Here is a 21,151-nt window from a genome sequence, read left to right on the forward strand (position 1 = left end):
CAGACAGATAGACAAGTTTTCATAGTAATCTGTGATCTACAGTCTCAATCAAAAATGTGTTTTGCAAAAATCGGCCTCATGGCTATAACAGGCCGTTCTGGAATATTTGTGGCAGAGGTCCGTTGTACACAGACGGATGGACACACGGATGGACGGACAGGGTGCAAAACATACTCTCTCCCCAAGCCTTCGACCTGGTGGAGACAATAAATAGGCATAGCGGGTTGAAAATGGTCAAATCAAAGCAAAACATCAGGGGTCCAGCAGCTTTGCAGCACAGACAGACCCAGTAATTGTGTGGTGTCTTGTGCCACTCTCTCATGGGTCAGTGCCACCATGCAGATATGCAATTAGCTAAATGGGTCCATGCGATGCAGGCTCAGTAAATACAGGGGAAGGGGGTCCTCTGTGTGTGGTTAGGGACTCATTACTCCCTCACTGGGGAGTCAGGCCACCTGCCTAAAACTGCACTCATCACATCTAGATTATTGAGCCTTTCTGGTGGTGACTGCAGTGATCAGCCAGTGAAGACAGAAATGCTGTCTTTCCCTTTTAAATAAGTTTCATTCTGACCAGCTCTTGTAGGCAAAGGCTCAACTTATGTAACTTAGATACTGTAGCATTTTATGTAGACATTATGTACAGTAGACCTGCTGTTGTAGGCAAAGATTCAACTTATCTAACTTGGATAGCATTTTATGTAGACATAGTACTCTATAGCAGGGGTTCTCAACTGTTACATTCCCTTAGGTCTAGGGGTTATCAAAGGATGCAACAAAGTTGTAAAGTGAACTGTCGTTTATTCACCACTCTTTAACAAGGTTATATTATATCAATAGAAGAATACAATGCAATCAATAATTACAAGGGTATAAATATATCTATATTCTTCTAGACAACCATGATGTACTACTGTGATAGTTTAGTGGGTTTCCAACCAAATACATAAACAGGGCTGAGCACCCTGCTCGAGCCGAATGTTACAACTTAAAGATAATGTTAATGAAATTATACAATGATCAAAAGTGGCTGTATAGGGCAACCCAGAGAAACAAACAAAAGATGTCTATACCTGATCTAAACGCAACAGAACCCTCTACCTAAACCTAGCCAACAAAAGGAAAAGAAGGGTTACAAATAATGAGACTATATAAACTCTGTACTCTAACTTATCCCTAACAAAAGATTGACTGTTACAAAAAGCAAGCTCCCATACTCCTTTAAATTATACCTTACAACTTAATCCATAACGTACGTATAATCCATTGTAACATCAATGCTGAGACGGAGGCATACTAAGACACTCAGGGTGCTCTAAACATATAGAGTCCCTAGTGTTGGCTTTTAGACCATGATAGTTTCACAGCTCCCTAGACAGAGTGTTCACCGTATGACAGACAGAGACACAATGCCAACGAGTTCAAGTCACAGCTGCGCCTAAGTAGGCTTCCATAGGCCAGGCCGGCCCTCCGCTTGATGATAGGCTCACGGTGACGAGGTGGGTAGGTGGAAGGTGAATGGCTCTCCGCCTCCGAGCACCGCAGCAGCAGCCAGACCTGTGACTGAAAACGTAGTCAGCACCTTCCTCTATACAGCACAACAACATGCGACTGATAAATAACCAAATTACCATAATCACCCGATTATGTAACATCAACCCATGGGTCGCGACCCCCCGAGGGGTCGAGACATGGCCAAAGCGTTTCCGGGGGTCCCCAGCCAAAAACGCTGAGAATCCCTGCTCTATAGTCTACTCTGTATTATTACTACTGTATACGCATAGTTTCATTATAGATATTCCACTGTTACTGTAGGTTCTTAGCTTACGTATGATTCTTGATGACTATTTTTACGTATTTGATGTATTACCATGTTTTGTTCTGGCTTACTGTAAATCGCTCTGGATTAAGAGCGTCTGCTAAATGCCTAAATTGTAGGCCAATTGTGTGTGTTTTGTACTGCCAAACACTGACTTTCACCAGGTGATCAGGAACACTATTCACAAACTGCTGGTATAAATACATAGGTGTGTGTAGGTGTGTGTGTGTGTGTGTGTGTGTGTGTGTGTGTGTGTGTGTGTGTGTGTGTGTGTGTGTGTGTGTGTGTGGTGATGTGAGAATTCATAGCGCGCAGCTTTATTAAAACTTACTGTCAAGGTGTTTCCATAGCACCTCATTGTCTGACTGCTCCCCACATGAGATAGTTGATAGATTGAACAATGAAGTCTCCTGCAGCATATTGTGTGCTGTGCTCTCTGAGATCACCAGCAGTGATATGCCCCTGAACTCCACCTCTGGGAACCCTGGTGGCCGAGATTAGGTTCCCACCACAGCAAACTACTGGGAATTGAAGCAGGAATGTACTTGATGCAAAGAACAATGCATTTGCTCAGGAGGTAGAGCGGCCGCTTGGGAGTCCCCCCCGACTTTGTGTCAAAGCAAGACACTGAACCCCTCACTAACTGCTTCCGATGTGCGTGCGTACGTGCAAATAAATGGACCAATTCTATTTGTACACTCTGAGATAGATAAGGGCCCGGTTTCCCAAAGGACACCTCTTACACCATGGTGTAAGAGGTATGGTGTTGCACATGCTCAGTTGCCCTATAGGCCGCACATGAAGCCTGTGTGCAGCCAATCAAACACTATGTCCTTTTTTGGGAAACACTGTCAAACACAACAACATAGAATACACAACCTAAACTAGAGCACAGCCATACCTGTCCTCATTGCGCACGTAATGCCTCCTGCATGAATACACAAACCTGTTTCCCTAAAGCCTCTTTAGCCTACACACACCTGTCGACATGTGGCAGTATTCGCAAACCATTCGCAGAGAAATGTGTGGTGCGAGTGGTGACTTTCTTCATCTCATTTAAATATAAAAACTTTGAAATTAAGGCCTACTTCAGCATCAAAGAAATTAAATTGAATTACATTGTTTTTAAGAGTGAAGAGAGCCTACTGTCAGCTGTCCAGCAGTCCAAATATTATTAAATTACATTTCAGAATGGTAGACCTGAGGCCAACCATACCAGTCCTTGGGCCTACCATTGCGTGGCACATCTATGCACGGAATGTCTATGTTCACAGGCTTCATGTGCGGCCTAGAGGGCATGTGCAACACCATACCTCTGTCAAACCGGGCCAGGAATTTTCAGTGTAACTACCAGTATAGTTTAGATCAGTGATCCTTAACCTTTTTGAATTTCAAAGACTCTCAGTTTGATGGTTGGTTTTTGGCCACAGACCTCCATTAGATTTTTTTTGTATCTCTGGGATGAGATCCCAATCTTCCGTGTAAAACCCAGTGTTAATTAACTTCTATTTGGTTCCATTTGTATAGTCTTCAGTGTTAGACTAATTTAAATTGTGATGTTGAGAAATGGCAATTATAGTATTATTCGTCTTGCAAACTGTAAAGTATTCTTCTTACTAACTGATTGTGTTCTGATCACCTCCTTGGTTGAATTTTGGCACTGCTAGGATTTTTTTTTTTTGTTGGCCAAAAGCAATTAGCCTCCAGCTCAGAGTACAGGATTACAGGAATGCAGAAGTCTCTTCCATTGAAGCACAGATAAGGTTTCTCTTTGTTTGTCACATTCAATGCTCACAATATATTTTCCTTCAGGCATAGGCCTCTCAGAATTAAGCCACCTTCATTATCGAGACACACAATGTCTGTTCTTTCCAGGGATTCGGTGGCCTTGTACGGTGCGTGAGAATGGTTTATTTATCTCCTCATTCTGCATGGGTTTAGTGCAAATGAAAACACTATTAGCTAGCAGCACCTCAATGTCCCCTAATTATCATGACTTTCAAATGCACTGTAACAGAACATGTTTTTTCCAACTTGATAGCTGTTTAAAACCCAACCGTACATTAAATGCTTTTCTTTTCATCATTAACCATTTAATCCCTATTTGTATACTTTTTTGCTGCAAAATACAATAGCTACTGGTAACTGCACAAGCTCACAAGTGTGTCACATCACGCCTCAAGTTAACTATTAAAAAGAGTGGAGAATGGAGATACTTCTATGTCTTACTTGCCCCTCCATCACGGTCTAAAACTCTACTTGGAGGGGGTGTAAGTATTTACTCAAACGCGAAGGCAATTCAGCACTCGTAGCACAGAGCAGATTTTAGCTGTTAGCACAGAGGAGATGTGGCTGCAGATTGTAGCTGTTAGCCGCTAAACTATGTAGAGGTACAGTCTGCTGAATAAGCAGCACATCAGCTACAGAGCACAGATCACTTACAGCAATTAGCGGCCGCCGGCTGGTGTCGGCTTTCGTCAGAATGCATTTTATTTGGCTAACGCAACCATACAATATAACAACAAGATAATACATAATGATGAATAAGTAAGTAATAATTCTGGATTTAATTAAGTAAAAAAAAAGAGAATGGATTTCTACCTTGAAGTACAGGCAGGTCTGATACATCTCTTAAGGCAGGTATAATATCTTTAGCAGCGGTGTGAAATCAGAAGTCGCATACATCAAAGTCACCCGTCTATTTCACTTGTTTACATTGTACAAGTAACATTTTGAGCAGCTTCTCTGGGTTCTTACAGTTCGATTTAATTGGTTTGTTATTCCTTCTACAGTATTTGCTTTATAATGAACCTGCATCCTTGGATATAGAAAAGAGAACCGTTGGTTTGTTCTTGAGACATTGATCGCTGTGTTCATTGTTTTTGTGTTACAGTAAAATCCTCCGTGTTTGATTTATCCATTTGTAACTCTGATTGTACAAATAAATAGCAAATGATATATTATCAATTTATTATACAGTACTTTTCAAAAACAAGATTACAAATTGCTTCACAGTAAACTGTGTGAATATGCAAATATGCAATGCAGTCTAGAAATAAGAACATAAAAGAGACGTCTATTTATCAAAGCATGAAATAAATGTAAATTGGCAATCTATGAATTCAAGTTTACTCTAAGGGCCGATTCATACTCGTATTTTAGAGCCGAATAAAAGTCGCTTCGGCTCTGTAGAGCCTACAATGTGACGTCATTTGAGGTTCGGGGGGGCGGGTACCGTCCTAAAGTCGGCTCTTCGGTGCTACTGAAAATTTCTGACGAGCCGAAATCATTTCGGCCCCACACGCCCGAAACAGCGATAAGATAGGAGTATGAATCGGCCCAAATGCTGCACTCACAGAAAGTCGCTTTGGACCCGTAATCCTCAGTGTTAATCTACCCATTTGTAAATGTAACCAAATTAACCTGTATCTGGTTGCATTTGTGCACTCTCTTGAGTTAAATGAACACAGTGAGTTTTACGGTGTGCCAGTAAGTCCCTCAGTTATGGTAGGGATTCGGTTATGTCTGAGAGTGGAGAGTTTTGCGGTCCAGTGCTTTTCCCTGCTGAGGTGGTTCCACCTTGAGAGGGTGTCTGGCTTGTCCCCCATCAGTCACTATGCTGTCACTGTCTGTGGCAGTGCTGTAGTGTGGGGGCTGCAGCCCAGACGCTCACACACACACACACACACACACACACACACACACACACACAGTCACACACACACACACACACACAGTCACACACACACACACACACACACACACACACACACACACACACACACACACACACACACACACACACACACACACACACACACACACACACACACACACACACAGTAGATCTGCCACAGAGGGAAAGGTAGAGGTTTCATGTTGGTAAAACAAACGGTACACCATATATGGTTACATTATGCCATGGAGTAGCTGATGCTTTTATCCAGAGCCAAACTTCCAGTGAGTTTGAATAACCGGTAACAAGGGTTATAAATTACATAACATGACATAATGTTACGAAAATAGTATTGTGATCCTACTAAACGTTTGTATGAAGGAACTCTTGAGACTTGGGAGAAGAAAGAGAGGAGATCAGAGCTACAGTTATAGGAGAGAGGTACAGGCCAGGGGTGCATTTTTGTTTCAAGAGGATCAGATTCAGCTTCAGAATCAAGAATCAATGTTTCATTTGCCACTACTCGTAAAGGTACAAGCAATGAACTGTGTGAGATCCACAAAATACTGTAGTGCCATGTCCACTCCACATAACAGTAGCGATAATCCCATCACAGGTTTATAGATGTAAACAAAAGTGGGTGAAATTCTTTGTCATATGAGCATTTTAGATTTTAGCTACTATATATATATATATATATAAAACACATTGGTTGGCTATATAAAAAAGCAGATATACATGCTCATAACACGTCACTTAATTTTGTGTCGCACTATTACAGATCTGCTATTTTTGGTGTGTGACACCGGCGTACAACTATAAAGCATAAGCCAGGCTTCATGTACCGTCCTCCTGAGGTACTGCTTGTTCTGGCTGTCCATACAGTACAGTATTTTTTGAGTGGTGTAAACCACTCCTACAACTGGCTTTGTTAGTCTGTCTGTCTGTGCTCAAAAAATGAGCACGGTTGCTATGGTCACCCAGTTCACACGGGTGTGATTTTATTACGTCAGACATTACGTCAGACCTTACACCACTCAGTTCACACGGGTGTGATTTTTTTATTGTAACCCATTTTTCACCCCTGTGTCAATTATCTAATGTGATCCTGGGCTCTACACACCCTCCGCCAACCTGGGGAGAGCAACGGACTTGAACTCATGCTTCCTTCATGCATGAGTGTCCAAGTTGCTCCTTTACACCTGACAGGGGGGAGTTTCCCTGGTTGGACGTAGCGTAGCGCGTGGAAGGAACACGTTATTCCAACCAGTTCCTTTCCCCTCCATCAGGCGCCCCGGCTGGCCAGGGGGAGGCAGTTTAGAGACCAGGAAAACTGCATGTTTTTTGTGAGGGTACCTATACCCTAGGGGACACGTACACAACCATTACGTAGTGTGCTGCTGCAGATATTCTACTGCTCTTGCTGAACACCTGCAGACTGGGTTCCAGCATCACTGAAAGGCAATGTAGGCCACGCTACTGCCTCCCACCTGTTCCAAAGCATTTAATTGCTGGAAGGTTTCACTGCAAAGCCTTAGTGCACTTAATTTCAACGTGGTGTCCGGGGACCACAATCGTTTCCAAAATGAAGCACAGCGTTAGTTTATACAGGGACATGCATGCCTAAGCTGTAATCAGCTGTCAGTCAGCTGATTGTATCAATCAGCCTAGCTAGCTTCCTATTCCCATCTCAGCTGATCATTACGTCACACATTCATACTCGGAGTCCAATCAGAATTCACGCTCAAACATAGTGGAACCTTTAAACACGGCTTTGTATTCACTTCACCTCTGCTTGTCTTGCTGCCTGCCTCACATCCGCTGATGCCTTAGCTGCCTCCTCCACCCCAGCCTCGACCTTTTGATCAGAACCTGGCATAGGCTAAAACACATGTCAATGTCTGCTGATTTAAGCCAATGTCGATGTATTGCTTAATGCTTATGTACTGTATCCCTATGGGCCGGGGGGTTTGCTAACGTTCCCTGAGTTTGCTTAGCATGCTTGCTTCGAGCCTTTAACGCAAAGTTTAACTGTATTCCATTTGTTGCAATACATGGTTAGTGTACTTTGACGTGAGTGTTTCCTGTCTAAATGGACCCTTATGTGTACTTAGGGTCCATTTGGTTATAATAGGTGAACGTTAAGCGCCAAAAATGGTTTTATAGGCTTGTATTGGCCTATAGGCTGGTGAAATTAGATCTACAAGCAACATGTTGCAAGCTTGTAGATTGGCATTTGGTGTGTGTGTTTGTGGGGGGGGAGGGGCGGTGGACCAAATATATCCAAGCTCATAACTGGTCGTGAGGTGTTGTGAACTTGTAGATTGGCTATTTTTGTGAGACACTGTTGTACGATTAAGTATAAAATAGTACACTGCTTAATTGTTTAAGACAGGACTGCATTCCACACTGAAATAGTTCTCTCCAAGTCGACCATTGCGTTTGACAATTTCTTCTCATGTACAAGACAAGACCTAATTTACATTCATCCACTTAACCGACAGTAATGGTGTCCTCCTGACTCCTGACATAAGCTTCTAATTATTCTGCTGTGTTGCAATTGCACATTTTGCCTTGGAGTGTATCGTAATTCTCAAGCACTCCCTATTAATAGTCTGACATATGGCTATATCCCACTAGAAATATATGCCGCTAAAAATACACAGTAATGAGTGTTTTGCCTCGGACTGGGAGCTCCATGGAATAATAATAACGCTCGAGTAGGATACGGTCGCTTGTTAGGTTTGTAATTGCAATTATATTGTCATGTGTAAGTGAACCCTGTGTGCATGTGTGTCATGAATGTCCCTTCTCTTTTGTTTTCAGTTGTGAACGTCAGCAGACATCCGAGGTTGCATTTCCCTCAGCAATAAGGTAAGCTGAAGCTCAATACGAGGCTCACTTTGCTCTGAGCCTTTCCAGTTTACAGTGAGTCAAGCAGGGGAGGAATATACAATGGATTGATCGTTTCAGTGTATTTCAATGCATGGACCACATTCCTAAAGAAAAAAAAGAAAAGAAAGTGTTATTCATAATATTATAATATTTGTATTTCTTACTTGCAGCCCAGTGTACTTTCCCCTTCATTTAACCCATTTTGGACTATTTAGAAGCTTGTTTCACAAACGGCACAGCCTTAGGGTCTCTCTTAGCTTATTTACAGGCTGTACAGACGTACAACCAAGATGGCTCTTTTCCGCAAAATAAATGTACACATACTGTAGTGTGTGTGTATGTGTGTGTGTGTGTACTGTGCATTATACTATACATAAGGACATTATTTAAGGTGTGGGATTGCAAAGAATTCCAATCACCTTTAGGATTTAATTTGATATCACAGGATGTGTGTTAAGCTCAACATCACGTGTGTACAGGGCAGGCGTGTAAAGGTGGTCATGATAGAAAAGAATCAAAGGACTCAGTCACTGCTGGGCTGCAGATGCATGAAGTGTGTTGCAGCGGTGCCTGTGAACTCTAGTCTGCACCCCCCACTGGTCCAGTGGAATAGAGCTACAGCGGTGCCTGTGAACTCTAGTCTGCACCCCCCACTGGTCCAGTGGAATAGAGCTACAGCGGTGCCTGTGAACTCTAGTCTGCACCCCCCACTGGTCCAGTGGAATAGAGCTACAGCGGTGCCTGTGAACTCTAGTCTGCACCCCCCACTGGTCCAGTGGAATAGAGCTACAGCGGTGCCTGTGAACTCTAGTCTGCACCCCCCACTGGTCCAGTGGAATAGAGCTACAGTGGTGCCTGTGAACTCTAGTCTGCACCCCCCACTGGTCCAGTGGAATAGAGCTACAGCGGTGCCTGTGAACTCTAGTCTGCACCCCCCACTGGTCCAGTGGAATAGAGCTACAGCGGTGCCTGTGAACTCTAGTCTGCACCCCCCACTGGTCCAGTGGAACAGAGCTACAGCGGTGCCTGTGAACTCTAGTCTGCACCCCCCACTGGTCCAGTGGAACAGAGCTACAGCGGTGCCTGTGAACTCTAGTCTGCACCCCCCACTGGTCCAGTGGAATAGAGCTACAGCGGTGCCTGTGAACTCTAGTCTGCACCCCCCACTGGTCCAGTGGAACAGAGCTACAGCGGTGCCTGTGAACTCTAGTCTGCACCCCCCACTGGTCCAGTGGAACAGTGCTACAGCGGTGCCTGTGAACTCTAGTCTGCACCCCCCACTGGTCCAGTGGAATAGAGCTACAGCGGTGCCTGTGAACTCTAGTCTGCACCCCCCACTGGTCCAGTGGAATAGAGCTACAGCGGTGCCTGTGAACTCTAGTCTGCACCCCCCACTGGTCCAGTGGAATAGAGCTACAGCGGTGCCTGTGAACTCTAGTCTGCACCCCCCACTGGTCCAGTGGAATAGAGCTACAGCGGTGCCTGTGAACTCTAGTCTGCACCCCCCACTGGTCCAGTGGAATAGAGCTACAGCTGCAGGTGTGACAGCCTTTAACACGGTCGCACAAACACTCGCCGGCGACCCAGGAGACGCGTGGAAGTGGAGTGTGAAATATGGCCAAGCTGCAAAGTGAGCGAGAGAGAGAGGGGGGGGGGGGGGATAGGGGGCAAGACGGCATCCTTTATGTCGGTTCTAAACCTGCAGGCAGTGTCAGGCAGGAACAGTGTGATCTCTCTCTCTCTCTCTCTCTCTCTCTCTCTCTCTCTCTTTCTCTCTCTCTCTCGCACTTCATCACTTCATCACTTCATGTTTTATCACACAATTTTGTAACCCATTTTTTCACCCAGTGTCAATTATCTAATGTAATCATGGGCGCTACACTTCCTCTGCCAACCTGGGGGGGCAGCGGACTGACCTCATGCTTCCTTCTATGCATGGGGAGTCCAAGCTGCTTCTTTTCACCTGACTGGGGAGAGTTTCCCCGGCCGGACGTAGCGTGTGGAAGGAACACGTTATTCAGACCAGTTCCTTTCCCCTCCATCAGGCGCCCCGGCTGGCCAGGTTATTTCCAATATGGAACTGCCACTCGCCCACTCCCGTTCATTAAACCAGCTTCTTCTAAATTTAATAGCGTGTTTTATAAAATATTCGAGTTGGGTGGGATTGTAGCTCCTGGCTTCTCTGTCCCCAAATCAACCAGCGGTGGGTGTGTTGGTAGGCTTACCGGGGCCATCCCTTTGTCTGTTTAGAGTACAAACAGGTGGCGCTGTTGAGCTTCACACTGTGCACAGGTGCATGATGGGAAGCTGAGTTTTTAGGAGCCATTACGTGACTTTTCTGTGTAACACCAGCACAGTGCAGTACAGACTACGGTGTAGCACATGCACAGGTGCATGATCAGAGGCAGTACAGTACAGTACAGACTACATAGTAAGTAAGTAGCCTTGCCGAGCCATGAGGCCCATAGGGCAGGAACCTATCTGCTGTTTCTGTAGCGTGAGGCAGCTTGATGTACAAGTACACCCCCTGGACATGACGCTAGTATGTCGCAGGGACTTATCCCCAATCCAACCCTTGATGCTGAGTGTCAAGCAGGGAGGCACTGGGTCCCATTTTTAGTCTTTGGTATGACCCGGCTGGGGATTGAACCCCGACATCCCAGTCTCAGGGCGGACACTCTAACCACAAGGCCACTGAGCTGGTTAAAACAGACTACATACTGTAGTCCGACAACCAATAGTCCGACAGCCAATAGTCCGACAAGCACCACTCAGTTCAGACGGGTCTGATTTTCCTTTATTAAGGAACATTTCCCTAACAATAAGCCAGGGCCATTTGATGGTAGCCTGGTTAATAAACCAGACCGAATCAGCCGTTGGCAAAAAAAAGTTGCCTACCAGCGGATTTCGGTCTGGCGAGGCTCAGTAGCACGCCTCTTTCCTACAATCGAGAACAGGTCGGACCAATCGGGACACGGTATGCAATATGGGCGGGCTTTGGTACAGTGACGTTCAATGCTTGAGACTTTTGACTGACAGTAGCTCTGACCAATTGCGTCAAAGAGAAAATGTTTGAACCCGCCCCCCGGGAAATGAAATCCAAGTGGAGCCAGCCCAGACTGATATACCGCGACAGTGTTGTGTGATATTAGTCTGGCTTATTAGCCAGGCTAATTTGATGGTGCCGTGTCATTAGTCCAACGTCTCATTATTCCGACGCATTGGTCCGACTCACGCATTACTAACCCTATCCCTAACCGTACATGAAGTCACGTAGTCTGAGTAATGGGATGTCAGAGTGGGCAGTGAGTACATTTCTCAGTCAATTTGTGTGTATATAAATATACATATATTAACTGGCATGATACACTGTGTGTGTGTGCGCGCGGGTGTGTGACTGTGTGTGTGCACGGTACTGTGTCCAATATGCATTTACATGCAGAGTCAGTAGGCTGCGTCTGTGGGGGCAATTAAGTGCCAGCACGTGTCATACCGGATGATGTAACCACTCCAGTCCACAGATGAGGCTGTGCTCTTCTGTCTACAGTAGATTACATTGATTCTCAACCCTTTGCATGTGAGCTTGATATGATTTTTACTTCCAGGACTGGAACTACTGTATGCTGTAAAATCCTCAGTGGTAATTTAACTCGGAGAGTATACTACAAATGGACAGATGGTTCCATTTGACCATAACATACTCAAGCAGGAGCCATGGGGGTCCCAGGTTGAGATCCAGTGAACCGTGCGTACGTGCATGCGTGCGTATATGACACATCATTTATATGATGTCCTCAACATGATGTCCGAGATCGACAGGGAAGTCATCTAAATTAGCCATCTTGTTAAAGATACGTACAACCTGTACACCAAGTTAATAGTTTTGACTACTTCATCAATCAACCAGTCAATCCCAAATAAAAAGAAAGACACAAAAGGAAGATGTAAAAAATAACGGCTATCTTTTGTTCCGTTGTCTGAAACAACTCTGTCATCTATTGCTGCTGGTCATCATGGCTTCTAGTTCCCACCTGATGTCATGTGGCGAGTTCTGACTGCTGTAGATCATACTGAATAAATGCAAGCTTGCATAATGTCTTCAGACTAGGACTTATGTCTAGGACGTACAGGTCATCAGCAGGCCTGTATTCTTTGAATCCTCCTCCAAGGATGATACGATCAACCACCATGCAACAGCACATTATAGTCAACCTACGACATGGGCCTTTCCCCCTGGGCTTAACCAGCTTCCATGAGAAGGTCTCTGGATTGAATTTCCACAGATCACCGAAGGTCTGTTCCCTGCTGTGGCCACCGAATATGTAGACGAACGATCCATTGTAGACGAAAGCTGAATGACTGCAGCGTTCTTCTGGGAGAAGCCGCGCAGAAGGCGTGCTCATCCAGAAGTTGGTCTCTGTGTCAAACACTCATGTTGTTGTTGTAGCTGCTTTTCTCTCCTTGGCCCCTGAACACAAACATCTTCATCCGGATGATGGTGGAGGAATGACATAATGAAAACGGAGGTGGAGAGCCTCTGGTGTTAATTAAAGACCAAACCACTGTGGTGGTGTCCAACATGTAGATGCCACTAGTGGTAGGAGTCAGATGGTTGTGTCCTGTCCTCTTGTATTTTAAATGACACTGAGTAATCAAACTCATTTTCAGTGTCGTCGAGTAACACATCACATAAAAAACATCACAATACATCAGAAGATCAGGAGAAGGAAAACGAAAGGTATACTTGTGAACCACATAAGTAAGGGTTAGAGGCCAAGACACATTTCAAAAGGATCTAAAAACAGTTGCTTATTGTGGGGATCTGTATGCTCACCAGGGTTTTAATGTGGGGATCAGTATGCTCACCAGGGTTTTAAAACCACTCCCGGAGAAACATCCAGTGCAACATCTTGCAGATGAACACCCGGGTGAGATGCGACTAGTTAAGTGATGTCGTAAATTGCACACTACTGCTCATATTGGTACAGCAGCACTGAGACCTGAGACCTTTAAACGATATAATTATATTGACTCAAAAGAGCACAACAAATGTGCCTCTCAGTTTCTGAGAGGCACAGTTTCTGTGACCTTTCAGTCACTTCAGTGAATGAAAGGTAACAGCCCAGCTTTAATGATCTTAAATCATTTTATTTTAGATCGTTTTTCAGTAATAGTTAGAGTGCCGTGATTTTTGTCTTTTCCAGTTTTTCATGTGTTTAAGGGGCGACAGAACTTCATTAGACCCCTTGGTGTGGTTATGTGCAATGATTGTGAATTCAGTGAGCACACACAGTAGAAAACGTAAAAAATAAAATAAAATGAACCCTAACCCAAATATATTATAAAAATATTAAAAAAAGAAAACTTAAAAAAAGAGAACTTAAAAAAAAAAAAACGTAAAAAAAAAAAAAGAAAGTACGTAATGTATTCTAATTGATGTTATTGCAATTTACGAGCTGCGTTCGCTTCCTGCGTTCGCGCGTCTTACTTGTGTCTTCCCTTTGTATTTAGGGTTTCATACTATGATACTGGAGGCTGAAATGACGTTGACGTTGACGCTGAAAATGTGAACTCGGCTGGTCTCGCATTTCTCGCATTTCTGGCTGGCGGGCGCCACACACGCACACACACACACACACACACACACACGTCGATGTAGATAAGACTGAGAATTGGAAAGTGTGCACGCAAGCACAGAAAGACACAACAATGCACGGGCATCAGGGGTGTGCAAACGATTAAGCACGCAGCCACGCACAGACAGAAGTTTGCAGAAGCACACGCATGCAACATGTTGATGATTACCGGGTTGCTGTAGCGCGAGTGAAACGCTTATGATTGGCGGCACGTGTATCATCTGAAAGTGATGTGCGTTTTCTGCGTGGCATGATGTGTGTTTTTGGAGGTGATGTTGGAGTATTCCCGTCCACTTGGTGGTGGCAAGCATGGGTCCTTGTTTGTGTGTTTCTTGTTTGTGGAGTGGGCGATTGCATTGTGGTGTTTTGAGGTCACATGCAGCAGCACAGTAAGCGAGGGGTGAAAGGGGGAGGGACCTTGTATGCATGACCTTCGGACATGCATACATGCATACATACATACATACATACATACATACACATACATACATACATACATACATACGTATACATACATGCATACATCTTCAAGCCCTATGTATAGAGTCCCTATACAGTATATTTATCCCTGCACCCATCATGATAATGCCTCTCACTGTGTCCACTCCATAATGCTGCATCACACCTGGCCTCTTTGTTCACAAAACGTCACTTACTTAATATAGACGTCTCAATATTGAACAGCCAGCCAATGTTTTTTTTTTTTTTTTTCATTGATCTTTTTATTAGAGGTTAGGCAACAGTATATAGTGTCATTTCAGTCACATCATATATACACTAGTTGTTTAGGCATACTGCACATGAAATGACAACATTTTACAATACTTCTGAATAAATTGCTTTGCCCACTCAATTTTTCATTTCAAAACTCATACACAAACAAACATAACAGACATCAGAAAGTAATAAAATAAAAAGTGCATAAAGAACATGGTACAATATCACATTTTTTTTTAAATGAATACAATAAACATTAAAAACATGTACAAATAATAATCATAAGCAGACAGAGAGAAGAATAAATTATAGAAGGAAGGATAGAAAGAGGGGAAAGAGAGAAGGGGGGGGGGGAAGGGGGGGGCGATCACTCAATGAGTAGGGACTAGTAGGCTATTAAAGAATAACAATAAAGGATCCCATTTCTCTTGGAATGTATTGAGATTACCTCTGGTAGAATATCTGATTTTCTCCAATTTCAAAAAGGACATTACTTCTCTCAACCATTGGGTACTAGAGGGTGGTCTAGTAGATTTCCACTGGAGAAGTAGATGGCGTCTTACTATTAGGGAGGTAAAAGCCAAAACCTCCAGCTGTCTGGGAGTGTATAGATCATAGTCTTCTGGGACCCCAAAAATTGCAATGTGTGGAGAAATGTTTACAGGAAATGTGAATATTTTGAACATCGTGTCGAAGTAATTCTTCCAGAGGTTAACCAGAAGTGGACATGAATAAAACATATGTGTTAAATTACAGGGTGAGGAGTGGCATTTGTCACAGCTATCTGCTACGTTGGGATAAATTCGTGATAGTTTGGCTTTGGAGAAATGAATTCTAAATAATACCTTAAATTGAATTAGAGTGAGACGCGCACAAGTTGAGCTTTTGTAAAAAGTACTTAGAGCTGCATCCCACCAATCATCATCGAATGTCAGACCAAGTTCAGCCTCCCAAGCCTCCTTGATCCTGTTATTGTTGGGGGCACTATCTAAAGATAGGAGATTATCATAAATCTGAGATATTCGTGATTTCTCAAATGGGTCGGACTGAATGAACTGCTCCCATACCTGAGTCGGAGGTAGCTGTGGAAAGTTTGGGAATAGTGATTGAACACAATGTCTGACTTGAAAATACCGAAAAAGATGAGAGGTTGGGAGACCAAACCTAGCAGATAGGTAGGCAAAACTACAGAATATACCATTCTTGTATAAATCTTTAAAAGATTTAAGACCCCTTTCGTGCCAGACTGAATATCCTGAATCCGAGTTAGCAGGGTTAAATAAATGGTTCCTCAATAGAGGGCTTGAGGCGGATGGAAATTTAAATTTAAAATGGCTTCTGAATTGGTACCAGATTCTGAGAGTGGAACGGACAATTGGATTCCGTGTATATCCAGAGGGGTTGGTTGGAATAGGAGCAGTAAGTAGAGCTGACAATGAGGATGAGGTGCATGATTTTGATTCAAACTTACACCAAAGCGGATTTGCTGATGCATACCAGTATGAAATCTTATGAATGTGTGCAGCCCAATAATACAGTTGGAAATTTGGCAACGACAACCCTCCATTGAATTTGCATCTTTGAAGTACAGATTTTCGAATCCTGGGTGCCTTACCATTCCACAGGAATTTAGAGATCGTTTGATCAATGTTTTTAAAGAATTTTTTTGTCAGAAAAATGGGCAGGCATTGAAATAAGAATAAAAACTTGGGGAGTATGTTCATTTTAATCGTGTTGATTCTTCCAATTAATGATAATGGTAAACTTTCCCACCTCTGAAGATCAGTTTTAAGATTAGACACTAAGGGGGAGAAATTGGCCGAGAAGAGAGAGGAGATTGTTCTTGTTACATTTACACCCAGATATTTAAAGCCAGAAGGACTCAATTTAAAGGGAATATCAGATTGTGTTAATTTCAGTGCTAATTGATTAACAGGATAGCATTCACTCTTGGAATTATTTATTTTAAAGCCCGAAAAAGACCCAAATCGTTTAAGGAATGTTAGGATCCGAGGTATCGACGTGCATGGGTCAGATATGTACAGCAATAAATCGTCTGCGTAAAGCGACAATTTAAATTCTATCCCTGATCTCGTTATCCCATTATACGTTTGAGAGGACCTCAGGTATATCGACAGTGGTTCAATTGCGAGCGCGAATAAAAGTGCGGACAGCGGGCAGCCCTGCCGGTTTCCACGCGATAGCGAGAAAAAAGCTGATTGGACGCCGTTAGTGCGAATATTAGCTTGCGGTGAAGAATAGAGAAGACGTATCCATGAAATGAATACTTCGCCTAGTCCGAATTTGCTCAGTACCGCAAACAAATAGCTAAATTCCACTCTATCAAAGGCTTTCTCACTGTCAGCAGAGATCACTACCTCCGGGGTTAGGTTGGGAGAGTCGGAATATATAACATTTAAGAGAGTACGAATATTATAAAACAATTGGCGTTGTTTTATAAAACCAGTTTGTTGATCCGAGATAATATCCGGTAGGATATCTTCTAATCTGTGGGCTAAAGCTTTGGCTAATATTTTAGCGTCCACATTTATTAAAGAGATAGGTCTATAAGAGGAGCAGAGATCTGGATCTCTATCTTTTTTAAGTAATACATTTATCGAGGCCTGACACAGAGTAGGGGGGAGAGAGCCAGATTGTAGTGATTCAACATATACAGCATGTAATAACGGGGCGAGTTTGTCCTTGAATTTCTTAAAGAATTCGACAGGGAACCCATCTGGACCTGGAGCCTTATTACTCTGCATGTTATTAATGGCTAGAGTAACGTCTGGTATAGTAAGTGGTGCATTAAGATTTTTAGCAACCCCAGGGTTTATTGTTGGGAAATTAAGCTCGTCCAAAAAGGAGCGCATCTCTGTGGAGTCAGATGGGGCTTCAGATTTGTATAAAGATGAATAAAATGAGGAAAAGATTGAATTGATGGCTGTTGGATCTGTGTGTAATGCTCCTGTTGAGTCCTTAATTTGGGGAATGATGTTCGAAGCTGCTTGGCGACGCAGTTGATGAGCTAAGAGGCGACCTGCTTTGTCACCATGTTCGTAATATGTGGCACGAGAGCGTAAAAGAAGGCGCTCTGCTTCTGTGGTTGTAATAAGGTCAAATTCAGTCTGCAGTGCGACACGCTTGTTGAGTAAATTAGGAGAGGGAGAAGAAGCAATTTGTTGATCCAGTTTTTTAATATTACTAGAGAGGTCTTGTATTTTGGATTGACGGGATTTATTTAGATGAGTAGAGAAAGAAATTATTTGACCCCTTAGATAAGCTTTCATTGATTCCCACAAAAGTGAATAGGAGATTGGGTCAGTCTCATTCTGATTAAGTGCGATAAAGTCATCTATTGCATTCGAGATAAATGTGTTAAAATGATCATCGGATAGGAGCAGGGAGTTAAGCCTCCATGGGGATGAGTAACGGGGTAATGAGGAGAGTTGGATATCTAACGAGACGGGTGCGTGATCAGAGATGACAATGGGATGATATTTAACAGCTGTTACCCTAGATAGTAAATTGGAGTCAATGAAAAGATAATCGATTCTGCTAAACGATTGGTGCATTTTAGAGAAGAATGAATACTCCCTAACCTGCGGGTTAAAATATCTCCAAGAGTCAATGCAGCCAATTTTAGTCATAAAATCACAGAGGGTTTTAGACATCAAAGATGGGGTTAAATTGCGTGGATTAGAGCGATCAAGATTAGGGGCAATAACCAAATTCATATCTCCACCGAATATCAGATGGACGCTATTCAATGAGGGAAGCCGTTCAAATAATTTGTTCATGAATGTAGGACTGTCGAAATTAGGGGCGTAGACATTAACCAATAGAACCGGAACATGACATAGTGAGCCTAAAACAATTAGATATCTGCCTTCTCTATCAGAGATAACTTTGGTAGATTTGAATTGGATTGACTTGCGGACCATAATAGCGACCCCTCTGGCACTTGAGTTAAAGTTGGAGTGGAACACTTCTGCAACCCATGGGCATTTCAGTCTGACCTGATCCTTGGTTCGCATGTGGGTCTCCTGTAGAAACACCAGGTCAGCCTTGAGACGTTTCAGATGTGCGAATACTCTCGACCTCTTGACAGGGCCTCCCAGACCCCTGACGTTCCAACTAACAAATCTCACAGGAGAGTTGGCACCTAAATTAAGAGAGTTAGTGGCCATCATAATAGTGCTTCAAGGTGATGAGGATTGTGGAGTGAAAGCCCCCCCTCCCCTCTAAAGAAAGGAGGAGAGTGAGAGGGGTGAAGGAAAGGGGGAAAGAGAGAAAGAAGACAGCAACATAAATGGATGACAATTGAACATTAAAGGAAAAAAAAACACATAAACATGAATCCGAAGTAAACATCTGTACTGGTTTGAGAAAACTCCAGCATTTGTCACCTAACTGAGTTTGGTGACTGCTATAACCCTTACAAGAAAGCCAACACATGGCGGTGCGTTGGTAAAGGGGATCGATGAAGTGTCCAGCGAACCCCACCAGACCCCCTTTCAATTGAAAGAACAAAATAAAAACGGCTTGTACAAAAATAATGAATTAGAATAGATGCTTTGATCCTTGTTAGCGATCAATGCTGCCGGTGCAGCAGATGAGAGCTGTCCAACAGTCCAGGTGCAACCAAAACCCAACCAAACTGAATTAGAGGGCTGGTATATGAACCCCAGCATGAAATGTCTTTGATTCGTAAACAAACAAAAAGATACAAAATAAAAATAGAGTAGTGTAAACGTCTGGCAAGTATAGCGACAAGACGGAGTCAGACAGGCACATCAAGGTCTTGTTACAATCAGTGATATCGGTAAGGCATACATGTATCACAGTATTATATTTCAGTCAGGTCTCACACACACACACACTCACACACACACGCACACACACACACACACACACACACACACGCACGCATGCACGCACGCACGCACGCACGCACGCACGCACGCAACACACACACACACACACGCACGCACGCACGCACGCACGCACGCACGCACGCACGCATCAATGCTACTCTGTCTGTGCTTAAAAGTTAAGGCATACATGTATCACAGTATTATATTTCAGTCAGGTCTCACACACACACGCACACGTACACGCACGCACGTACGCACGCACGCACGCATCAATGCTACTCTGTCTGTGCTTAAAAGTTCAAACATCAACCTGTAAACTGTCTCAAACAAAACAAGCTTGACAAACACTGCCCTCTTGGGGCCTCTATCTGAACTAAAAGTATAGTAGGGCCAATATAAGTATTATACTTATTGACAAAACAGAAAATGCTAGGTTCAACCAAGCCCCATATCACTAGTTAAAAATAAGTAAATAAAACAAAACAAACTAGAATTACCACTGAAACAGTGATGCCCATCCAAAGAGCAATTCCCACGACGGCACAACACAATACCTCCGCCCCCACAGCACAGATATCAGCAGCCCAGCCACCTAGCCTACTGCATTAAATATACTAACTAACCTCCCATCCCAAGAAATAGCATACATACACACATACACATGCACAAACACACACATTAAATAAAATAATAAAACGAGATTACATTGTGTATCTTGTATAGAAATAGTGCAAACAGAATGGTCAAGAACAAAATACGAAAATAAATTTTAAATAGAAAACAGTCAGTCAATGCTCTCCTTTCCTAGAGTGAAAATATTATAGGCTCGTCTAGACCTTCTCACTGTCAGTAAAGAAAAATAATACAAATAATAAACGAGGTTAATACATCTAATCTGTTATAGAAATCAAAGAGGGAGAGTTACAACTAAAATAAGCATAAAGTGTCCTTTACTTGAAGTAGAAAATATGGCTAGTCAGTGGGCCTACCGTACATGCCATGAGGGCAAAAAGAACCGAGTGAGCCACATCAAGTAGAGTCAGGAGATCCAGTAGCAGCCTCTGTTGTTGTGGGGATGTTCCTGTTGACATATTCCATTGCTTTCGCTGGGTCTTTGAATTCCCTGGTGGCGGTTCCGTTGAGTGTGATGAGGAAACGGCTCGGATGCACGAACCCGTACCGTACATTGTCTTGGTTTTGAAGACGGAGTCTGACATCCTTGTAGGAGGCGAAGGCCTTGGCGTCCCTCGCCGTTCGGTCCGGAAAGATGCTGATTTTTTTCCCTTTATAATCATACGGGCCATGTTGTCGCGCCTTGCGTAGGACTTCAACGGCGTCCTGGTCGTAGTGGAGTTTGGCGACAACGACCCGTGGCTTTCCGTCTCTCATTGGAGCTAGGCCTCTGTGTGAGCGGTCAACCAGGAACTCTTTTTGGTCGTTTATGAGATCTTTCAGAATTTTAGAAATGGCAGTAGGGCTACACGAGCCTGGCCCCTCACCCAATCCGACCACGCGGATATTTGATCTACGCA

The 21,151-nt window shown here is 43.5% G+C and overlaps 1 protein-coding gene across 4 annotated transcripts in view; it reads left to right on the plus strand.

Moving 5' to 3' along the window:
* Positions 1-21,151, plus strand: part of tln2a (talin 2a) — a 204,692-nt gene that overhangs the window by 41,099 nt on the left and 142,442 nt on the right. For 3 of the 4 annotated variants that reach the window (XM_079496146.1, XM_079496148.1, XM_079496147.1), the window contains exon 2: positions 8,321-8,368. The gene's annotated coding sequence lies outside the window, so the exon portion shown is untranslated. Of the gene's footprint in view, positions 1-8,320; positions 8,369-21,151 lie in introns of those variants that run through there. The other variant, XM_079496149.1, reaches the window with a different exon arrangement.

The sequence above is a fragment of the Electrona antarctica genome (genome assembly GCF_951216825.1).
Source record: "Electrona antarctica genome assembly, chromosome: 3".
Lineage (NCBI taxonomy): Eukaryota > Metazoa > Chordata > Actinopteri > Myctophiformes > Myctophidae > Electrona > Electrona antarctica.